The sequence below is a fragment of the Entelurus aequoreus genome, linkage group LG17 (assembly GCF_033978785.1).
Source record: "Entelurus aequoreus isolate RoL-2023_Sb linkage group LG17, RoL_Eaeq_v1.1, whole genome shotgun sequence".
Classification (NCBI taxonomy): domain Eukaryota; kingdom Metazoa; phylum Chordata; class Actinopteri; order Syngnathiformes; family Syngnathidae; genus Entelurus; species Entelurus aequoreus.
In genome coordinates, this window is record NC_084747.1 from 31,514,631 (window position 1) to 31,525,715 (window position 11,085).

Sequence of the window (11,085 nt, forward strand, 5' to 3'; positions counted from 1 at the left end):
ATAATTTGTGCATTTCAAGCACAAAGTCTGCTCGCCTGTGTTCAGACCAATCTGACCAACCACAGCTCTGCGTTCTGCGTCAACGGCGACCTATAATTTTTTGGCTGAGCACGACAGCGTATGCCGACACAAGCTACGCAACGAAAGAATATATTGCAGGCTTTACCCTGCAGTGAGCAGACTCGTCCAAAAGATGGCGCCATAGCACAAACAATAACACCCTTTTAGTGTCTGTTAAAAACAATTTGTGGAATTCAAAATATTATGGCCGTTAGGGAAGAAAAATCCATACATTAGCCACATCGTTTTATAAGCCGTGGGGTTCAAAGCGTTGGAAAACAAATTGCGTTTGTTATCGTCCGGAATTTACGGCGATACCTAATTAACACACATTATTTACAGTCTTTTGCGGGTTTGATACCTGTGGTTTAATCTGTGTCAAACATGCCAAACAGTTACCATAAATAAAACCACATTTTCACCGTATTTTTCGGACTATAAGTCACTCCGGAGTATAAGTCGCACCGGCCGAAAATGCATAATAAAGAAGGAAAAAAACATATATAAGTCGCACTGGAGTATAAGTCGCATTTTTGGGGGAAATGTATTTGATAAAACCCAACACCAAGAATAGACTTTTGAAAGGCAATTTAAAATAAATAAAGAATAGTGAACAACAGGCAGAATAAGTGTACGTTATATGCTGCTGCCCACTGCTCCCCAAGGGGATGGGTCAAATGCAGAGGACAAATTTCACCACATCTAGTGTGTGTGTGACAATCATTGGTACTTTAATCTTAATCTATATGACGCATAAATAACCAACTGAGAACGTGCCTGGTATGTTAACGTAACATATTATGGTAAGAGTCATTCAAATAACTATGACATATAGAACATGCTATACGTTTACCAAACAATCTGTCACTCCTAATCGCTAAATCCGATTAAATCTTATACATCAAGTCTCTTTCATCAGGGGTGTCCAAACTTTTTCCACTCAGGGCCACAGATTGAAAAATCAAAGCATGCGGGGGCCATTTTTATAATTTTCCTTTTTTTAAAACCAATTCAATATATAGGTTTTTTTTTTTTTTAACCTTATGGCTTTCCTCAAGTTTGGTCCCCGGTACCCGGAAGGGTCTCAGTCATAAAAATGTTAGAAATAAGTCATAAATTATTATTTTTTCATTTAACGCTTGAATCTCGAGATCAACTTCAGGTCTGTCTGTCGTTATAACGTTTTTTAAAATTGTGTTTTTATGTTCATGCCCTTTATGTCAAAACCCTTATTTATATGGCAAACACACAAACTATGCAACATTTTCCCCCAAAACATTTCAAAGTGGAATAATTGATGTGAAGTAATTGGAAACTTAAATAGGTCAATAATTCATAACAATAAAAAAATAAAAAGAATAAGTGTTGAAAATAAGCCAAATTTCTAATTTTTTTTTTACTATTAACGCTTAAGTCTATAGATCTGTTGATTATTAGATTTTATAACTTTTTCATTTTTTTTGTTTCTTTGTTTGTTGCCCTTTTTGTGAAAGAAAACTTTGTTTCGCACAAAATATGCAATATTTCCCCCCCCAAAATATTTCAAAGTGGAATTGTTCCAGTGAAGTAATTGGAGCCTTCTATAGAGGCTTTGCAGTCACGTGATAAAATCACGTGACTTTGTGTTATGCCGCCATCTTGCCGGTCAACCGGTCAGCTCGTTCCTACGTGTTCGTACGGATTCAGTTTGATTTCTGCGCTACATTTTCAACGATTTCATCCAAATTATGGCTGAAGTTGTGCATTTGGATGAAGAGTCCAAGAAACGTTACCGAGAGAAGTTGAACCTTGTTGGCACAACGGATCCGTACCTTTTACCGAGAAGCATGCTAAAATCACCTGAGCATTTTGCAACAGCCGACCTGCCTGATCTCTCATATCCAGACATTTATAGTTACCTCGTCGATTCACCATCTCCGTACACTGGAAAGGACCTTAAGGCATACAAGAGTCTGAATGCCTACAAGTATTTTACAGCAGGTTTTGTGCATGATGGGCTGATATGGCAGATTCCAAACAAGAATCGATTTCTTCTCATGACCAAGGTAAGGAAAAAGCACACACAGAAGACCCTACTGTTATAGTTTGTTTACATACCTGATATGAAGTGTTCATTGCATATCCTTGTGTAAATCGTAGGTTTCCATCGTTCACGACAAATCGCCGCGATCCATTTATCGCGTTTTTTGATGTTTGCCGGGAATCTATAGAAGCTAAGATTTGGTTTATCGCCTCGTCTATTGCTACATCCAACAGCACAGCAGGTTTCCGGCATTTCCAAGCTCAAATAGCAGCAGATCCAACAAGAAAGCGTGTGTGAGTCGTTGACCGGCACTGAACTGGTGACCGGCAAGATGGCCGCCAAGCTAATGGGCGTGGCTGATGACGTCAGCTGCAAAGCCTCTATAGGTCAATAACTGTCCGCATGGCAGCTTTGTGTTATTAGTGTCAACATTGCCACTTTTTCTTGTTACATTTCACCTGTTTACTCTTTTATTACACGTTTTCATGTTTTACATTTTTATTGTAGTATTTGCAAAATGTGCCGGGGGCCGTTAACAAATTAGCTGGGGGCCACAAATGGCCCTCTGGCCGCACTTTGGACATGCCTGTCTTACGTGACTGAGCTAAATAATATTATTTGATATTTTACTGTAATGTGTTACTAATTTCACACATAAGTCGCTACTGAGTATAAGTCGCACCCAAACTATGAAAAAAACTGCGACTTATAGTCCGAAATTACGGTACACTTGTGCAGTTCAACATGTCTGACAAAAAAGAAGCAAAGTGTATTTGATCATATCCCTGTTATCAAGCAGATCCTTCATCCTGATTCGCCTGTGCTATTCAAAATGTGTAGAGCAAAATCAAGTGAGACAGACGTGAACAAAGGACATATCTCCAAAGGCAGCTCTACGGGAGTTGATTTATACAGTGTACATTCAGTTCTGCAAATTAATGACTACTCTGTTTGAAATATAAACTCCCCAAAAAAAAAAAGAAGTTTATAGCCACGGCAGTTTTGGTTGTTCGCGGCTGTCTTGTAAAATGCCTTTCAGCAGGAAGAGGAAGTCGTACTTCACCATAAAAATGGACACGTTCATATATACATCAGCGTCTGCATTAGACAACGACATGAAATGAGCCGTGTCAGCTTAGGTGAGTGACATGGAGACAGGGGATACGCAAGAGTTACACCAGTGAAGGCAGGGAGCACGAAATGTTTTATGTATATTATAAATAGGTGGGAAAGGTAGTTGCAGACATTCCCAGACGTAAAACAGGGCTCATAACTAAACTGTCTCTGCTAAGGAAGTTTTCACTGTTTCAGTGAAAAACAATACCCATTCTTAAACAGGCAGTGCAGGAGTAGGACGTTGCTTTTGGTGCAGATCTGGATAAAGGAACTTATTTTTTATGTTTGCATACTGGATAGATAAATAATCAAAAATTTAAAAAAAAATATTCTAGATTTATAAATATACAAGTCTTAATTGGAAGTAGGGGTGCAACAACTAATCGATTAAATCGATTAAAATCGATTATAAAAATAGTTGGCGATTAATTTAGTCATCGATTTGTTGGATCTATGCTATGCGCATGCGCAGAGGCAATTTTTTTTTTTTAAATATTATTTATAAACTGCAACATGTACAAACAGCTGAGAAACAATAATCCAAATAAGTATGGTGCCAGTATGCTGTTTTTTTTTCAATAAAATACTGGAAAGGATAGAAATGTAGTTTGTCTCTTTTATCCGATTATTAATCGAAGTAATAATCGACAGATTAATCGATTATCAAATTAATCGTTAGTTGCAGCCCTAATTGGAAGATAAGGTCCTTTTCCAGCGCAGTAACTATTACAGGAACTTTTTTCCACCAAAAACTACTAGATTTAGTTCTTCAGGAACTTTTCTGAGTTCCTGCCAGTTAGGTACCGACCAAGGGATCGGCAATAAAGCAGTGACAGGCACTCCCTGCTCTCCAAAATAAAACTACACATTTTAGGGGTAGTTAGACAAAAATTTTCCAGCTAATGCAGGGGTGTCAAACTTATTTTGGATGGGGGGCCACATGGAGAAAAATCTACTCCAAAAGTGGGTCGGACTGGTAAAATCACGGCATGATAACTTAAAAATAGAGACAACTTCATATTGTTTTCTTTGTTTAAAAATAGAACAAGCACATTCTGAAATTGTACAAATCATAATGTTGTTGTTTTTTTTTTTTACACTTACATGTTGCGGTTAATAGTATTCTATCTTTATTTATATTTTCTGAATAAATGATGTGATAATGTTCATCAGTCAACTCATTGGTGTTAATTTTCAATCTATCAAGATAAAAAAATATATATTAAAGTCAAATTACAGTATGCTATTCATGTAGTTTGCTCATTTTCCTTGACTGATGTGCTAACATGTGGTTTATTTTGTACATATGTAGGAAACTATTACTATAAATGATGTGCTCCAATCACTCTATCACAAAAAATAAGAGTTGTAGAAATTATTTTTTTACATTATGTTCTTTACAAATGTATGCAAACTTTTGACCCCGACTGCATATAGGCCAATAAAGTGTTTACCACTAAAACTCTGCATTATTGGTACAATCCAATCCTTATTTAATTTCACCGTGGTGAAACTGAAAGTGACATCACATAAGACGTTGCCTAGGAGGATTTGTTGTTGGAGTAACAAAACACAGACACACAGAGCCACACTTGACCTCGCCATGACGATTACCCTGCCTGTTTAGAAACATACTTTCCGCATTTTTTTTTTTTGCAAAGAAGTGACGAGGCATGCCAAAACAGTCCTTTTTGGCAGTAAAACAGGTAATTAAGGAGCAGCGTTAAACGGCGGGCTAATTGTCAAATGGTGATAATTGCATGTCTTTGTTATGGTGCAGCTGGCTGCGCAGGCTGCGGGTCACGCCACAGAGTCAGGCGAGTGCAGGCGTGGAGGATTTGCATACTGCAAAAGGAGGGAGGGTACGATCCTTATTACCAACTGATTACATTGGCATTGCAACCGATGGAGGGGTGGGGGGGAGGGGGGCAGGGGGGGGGGGGGGGAATGTCCGCGCAAACATGCACCAAATAATACAAAGACGAATGGGGAGAGAGGGAGAGACATACGCACGAGGCGGCGTGGCTCGCCATCTCTGATTGGCTCATTTCCATTTCAATTACACAGCCCAGTGACACCGCGGGGAGACAAACGCACACCTATCTGTGCACTCGCCTGCCCAGCTCACACACTGTAATGAAGTCCCATCAGCCACCTCTCCGAGAGACAGAAGAGCGGAGCGAGTCCTCCAACCGAGATGAACGATCGAGCTCCGATAGCAAAATAACTCTCCAATGTGGTCTCTCTAAATAGGTGCCGGGGTTAAAAAGATCACATGCTTTATTTTTAGTATTATGCTGACAAAGACGAGGAATGTCCTCCTGTGGAAATCAAAGACGTTCCGGTAATAGTGCACCCCCCCAAAAAAAAAAACACACTGCACTCCAAGGCTACACAAACAGCAGCTGATGTCCACACGCGTGGACAGGTAAGACAAAGTGCAGATTGTTTTTGAGAACAACTGTAAACAATCCACATTCTCTTGACAGAGTGATTGCTCTACACCTGGGCAAAGAACCCATCTTTTATTTTTCCATTTTTTACGCCCCCCCGCCCCCCTGCCTTGCTCATGACCCCGAATCCGATCTATTTACATGACTTCGCCTCTCCCTTACAGCTGATATATTTTCAATTTTATATCCTGCAGCACTGTTTTGTTTGGCGGATAAATCAAATCAGCAGCCAAGGAAAGTAGAAATGCACGAAGGGAAAAAAGATGCAATTGTTTTGTCCCATTTGTCCCAACATTTTTATTTATTTTTTTGGGTGGGGTGTGGGCTTTTGTATGTACTGGTTGCTCCCCCAAGGATCATTTGTTGATTTTAGTCCAGAGGGAGAATATGTCAAGCAGGGGATGAACTCTGACTGAACTTTGGATCACACATGCAAAATCTATTTGGGACCTCTCAACACGTTTTTATGTGTGCTGCAGATGTACCATGCAAACACTTTGTGGCCGTTGGTGCAGATGTCTAATGTCTAATTACGCACAAACACTCAATCAAGGAGGAGAGCGTGGAATTGGACCCTTCCAAGTCATTGATGATGGTAAATACATTAACTAAATCCCAATTCTCCCAATTCTTAGGCTATGTCTACACTAAGCCGGATAACCCCTTAAAGGCCTACTGAAATGAAATTGTTTTATTTAAACGGGGATAGCAGATCCATTCTATGTGTCATACTTGATCATTTGGCGATATTGCCATATTTTTTGCTGAAAGGATTTAGTAGAGAACATCAACGATAAAGTTCGCAACTTTTGATCGCTGATAAAAAAAAGCCTTGCCTGTACCGGAAGTAGCGTGACGTCACAGGTTGAAGGGCTCCTCACATTTCCCCATTGTTTACAATGCAGCCAGAGCGATTCGGACCGAGAAAGCGACGATTACCCCATTAATTTGAGCGAGGATGAAAGATTTGTGGATGAGGAACGTGAGAGTGAAGGACTAGAGTGCAGTGCAGGACGTATCTTTTTTCGCTCTGACCGTAACTTAGGTACAAGGGTTCATTGGATTCCACACTTTCTCCTTTTTCTATTGTGGATCACGGATTTGTATTTTAAACCACCTCGGATACTATATCCTCTTGAAAATGAGAGTCGAGAACGCGAAATGGACAATCACAGTGACTTTTATCTCCACGACAATACATCGGCGAAGCTCTTTAGCTACGGAGCTAACGTGATAGCATCGTGCTTAAATGCAGATAGAAACAAAAGAAATAAACACCTGACTGGAAGGATAGACAGAAAATCAAGAATACTATTAAACCATGGACATGTAACTACACGGTTAATGCTTTCCAGCCTGTCGAAGCTTAACAATGCTGTTGCTAACGACGCCATTGAAGCTAACTTAGCTACGGGACCTTGACAGAGCTATGCTAAAAACATTAGCTATCCACGTACGCCAGCCAGCCCTCATCTGCTCATCAACACCCGTGCTCACCTGCGTTCCAGCGATCGACGGAGCGACAAAGGACTTCACCCGATCATAGATGCGGTCGGCGGCCCGGAGACGGAGGAAGTCAAGGTGAGGTCGGCGGCTAGCGCGTCTGCTATCCATCTCAGAGTCCTCCTGGTTGTGTTGCTGCAGTCCGCCGCTAATACACCGATCCCACCTACAGCTTTCTTCTTTGCAGTCCAATGTTGACTTTGGTACTATATGCTGGCTAGCGGACTTTCTCACCTCAAGATCACAGAGGACCCGTGTTAATAGTACACTGTCTGATGTTCGCTTATGCTCCACAGGATCACCCCAGGGACGGGTCCTGTCCCCCCTGCTGTTTGTACTGTATACAAATGACTGTCAGAGCACACTTCAGTCAAGGTACATTATTAAGTTTGCCGTCGACTCTGTCATAGTCAGCCTCCTGCAGGACAAAGAGTTAGACCACGGTCCTGTTCTGGAGAACTTCGTAAAATGGTGCGATGATTCATACCTGGAGCTTAATGGCGATAAAACGAAGGAGATGTACATTGACTTTCGCCGTGATCCCCCTGCCAAAGCACCTATTCTCATTAATGGCTCTGCTGTTGAGATAGTCCGTGATTACAAGTATCTAGGCACAATTTTAGACAATAAATTGACCTTTGATGCCAACACTGGTTTTTCAGGTTGATAGGACACTGATGAGGATGTTCTATTCATCTTGTATAGAATCTATTTTAACATATTCCATCACTTCCTGGTTTGGTAACCTCAGTGTGGCTAATAAAAATAGATTGGGTGGTGTAATCAAGGTGTGCCAAAAGACCATAGGCACTACCTTGAACCCCCTGAACCAGATCTATCAGGCCAGAGTCATCCAGAAGGCAAAGGCCATTCTGGTCAACCCTCAGCACCCTCTCTTCTCAGAGTTTAGACTCTTACCCTCAGGGTGCAGGTACGCCCCTACTAATAGAAAGGCCAAAAACAACAGATACATAAGATCCTTTGTTCCCTCAGCTGTTTCCTTTATAAATGAGCTTCTTAAACAAGCTTAGCTGCTATGCAGTCACTTTAGTGGGAAGCGACATGTGATGATTAGTTTTTATTGTGTTACAAATGTTTTTAGTTTTTAGCTCAATGCTTTCATGATGGTTTGTATGTTGTATGTATTTTATGTATTTGTACCTTGTTTTACTGTTGCACCTTGTATTTTACTGTTGAACCTTGTTTTTTAATGACTACTGCTGCAAACCAAATTGCCCCTCGGGGACAATAAAGATTTTCTAAGTCTAAGTCTAAGTCTTCATTGTTCATTAAACAAATTGCAAAAGATTCACTAACACAGATGTCCAGAATACTGTGGAATTATGTGGTGAAAACGGAGCTTTTTGTATTGGACCCAAAGGGGTCCGAATACTTCCGTTCACTCCGTGACGTCACGCGCAAACGTCATCATACCAAGACGTTTTTAACCGGAAGTTTCGCGGGAAATTTAAAATTGCACTTTATAAGTTAACCCGGCCGTATTGGCATGTGTTGCAATGTTAAGATTTTATCATTGATATATAAACTATCAGACTGCGTGGTCGGTAGTAGTGGGTTTCAGTAGGCCTTTAAACGAATAATTGTTTATTATTATTCAAGATCTAATAGCTCAGTTACAGCTAATTTGTATTACCTATTCTGTGTTATATGTGTTTTATGTGTCCTGGGCATGACGTTAAAGTGCATCCGGCAGTGGAGGCTCCTCTATGGGGTCTTGGGGCACTAGGAGGTTAACCCCTTTACTACTGTTACCCCAGGTGGCCCTTGGCAAAGGCCTAGTACCTGACTTCCCCCTAGCCAGGGATACGGTGAAGACCTCAACGGCGCAGCAGGCGGAAGACGGTAGATTTTAAGAACTACCACCATGGTTGCGGTGGCGGAAGAAGGCTGCAGCAGAAAAGGGTCCCCAGTTGTCTTGGACTCCATGCCACTGGACCCTGACCAGATTCTGTCAAAGATCGTGTGGTGACTGTCTATGCACCAGTCTCCCCACGTTAAACTAAGTCACGCACAGGCATCTTTCATAAAGGGATACACCCCTACCAGGAGGATCGTCATACTCATTCGAGTGACCGCCGATGACGATGATGTATTTTATGTTGCACGATTGCATCAAGGAAAATTCCTAGTTTGTGAACCCGTTCTCAAACAACGGCAATAAAACTATTCTGATTCTGATTCTGATTTAGCCTAAGCATCGCTTCAGCCACACTAAACCATCGTTTACCCCTGGGGGTACTTGAAGGTATGCCAAGGGGTACGTGAGATTTTTTTTAAATATTCTAAAAATAGCAACAATTCAAAAATCCTTTATAGATATATTTATTGAATAATACTTCAACAAAATATGAATGTAAGTTCATAAACTGAACATCAAATCAACTAGGCTATTCCATTCAGTACAATGCAACAATGCAATATTCAGTGTTGACAGCTAGATTTTTTGTGGACATGTTCCATAAATATTGATCTTAAAGATTTCTTTTTTTGTGAAGAAATGTTTAGAATTAAGTTCATGAATCCAGATGGATCTCTATTACAATCCCCAAAGAGGGCACTTTAAGTTGATGATTACTTCTATGTGTAGAAATCTTTATTTATAATTGAATCACTTGTTTATTTTTCAACACGTTTTTAGTTATTTTTATATCTTTTTTTCCAAATAGTTCAAGAAAGACCACTACAAATTAGCAATATTTTGCACTGTTATACAATTTAATAAATCAGAAACTGATGACATAGTGCTGTATTTTACTTCTTTATCTCTTTTTTTCAACCAAAAATGCTTTGCTCTGATAAGGGGGTACTTGAATTAAAGAAATGTTCACAGGGGGTACATCACTGAAAAAAGGTTGAGAACCACTGGTTTAAGGTAACCCTCCTTGGATAATTTTTTTACACGGGTAAGTGCGCCGTGTATTTCTTGAATCTCCGGCTCTTAGCTTTGTATAGACTCATTGATCGTTTACAAACTGAGTTCGGAGAGGAAGTGACGCCAGAAAAACCTCGCCCCACGCAGGAAGTGATGTCAGAAAGAACGCGCCACAGCCAGCTTCATAACAACCGGAGCTAACTGGAAAGACGGAGGCGAGTCATCCAGACATGCCCGTTCTTCTACATGTACAGACGCTTGTGGAAATCACAAGGAAACGTGCGATTGCAGCTATTTGGGATACAACACTTCTCAGACGGCAAGAGAACTTTCCAATGTACAGGACAGCTGTGATTCCACTTATCGAAAAACTTTGTCCATTTGTCGAAGGAGAGACAACGAGAATGCGGGCTCCCGTGGATGTGATAAAAAAGGTAGCTCGTGCTTTGTATTACCTGGCCGACAAGGGAAGACTACGGAAAACATTGAATGCATTTGGACTGGCAAAGCAGACTGTATCAGTTATTGTCCGCCATGTATGTCGCGGACTCAACGTCTAGGTCCAGAGTATATAAAGTCACCAAAAAGGAATGGACAATGAAGGTGAAGGCAAAAGAGTGAGGAGTGTCCTGACCAGATATCTAGATCCCTAGATTGACTGATGTAAAATGTTCTTTATCACATTGTTTACATGTCCAATAAAGATTTGATACATTTATGACGGCTCAGGTGTGATTCACAGAACACTAGATTCCAGTTAATTGAAATACCACAACACTGGATATTGTTAAGATAAGTTAAATTACATTTAAGAACTTGCACACAAAGAAACACTGGAGGTGACTATGACGTGCGCATTTTCCATGCATGCGTACTAGGTCGCGTACTATGTCGAACAAGTGTCCTGATTGGCATTGGGATTCAGCCTTAACCTGTTCCAGGTTTAATATGTTGCCATCAACTGTACAAAGAAAACAGCCACAAGTGTAAGACACAATCTGTCTATTGGCATTACCTTTCTTTTTAACATTCTTAAC

The 11,085-nt window shown here is 40.5% G+C and overlaps 1 protein-coding gene across 2 annotated transcripts in view; it reads right to left on the reverse strand.

Annotated features, from left to right (window-relative positions):
* Positions 1–11,085, reverse strand: part of efna5b (ephrin-A5b) — a 261,018-nt gene that overhangs the window by 66,031 nt on the left and 183,902 nt on the right. The gene's annotated exons all lie outside the window — the stretch shown is intronic.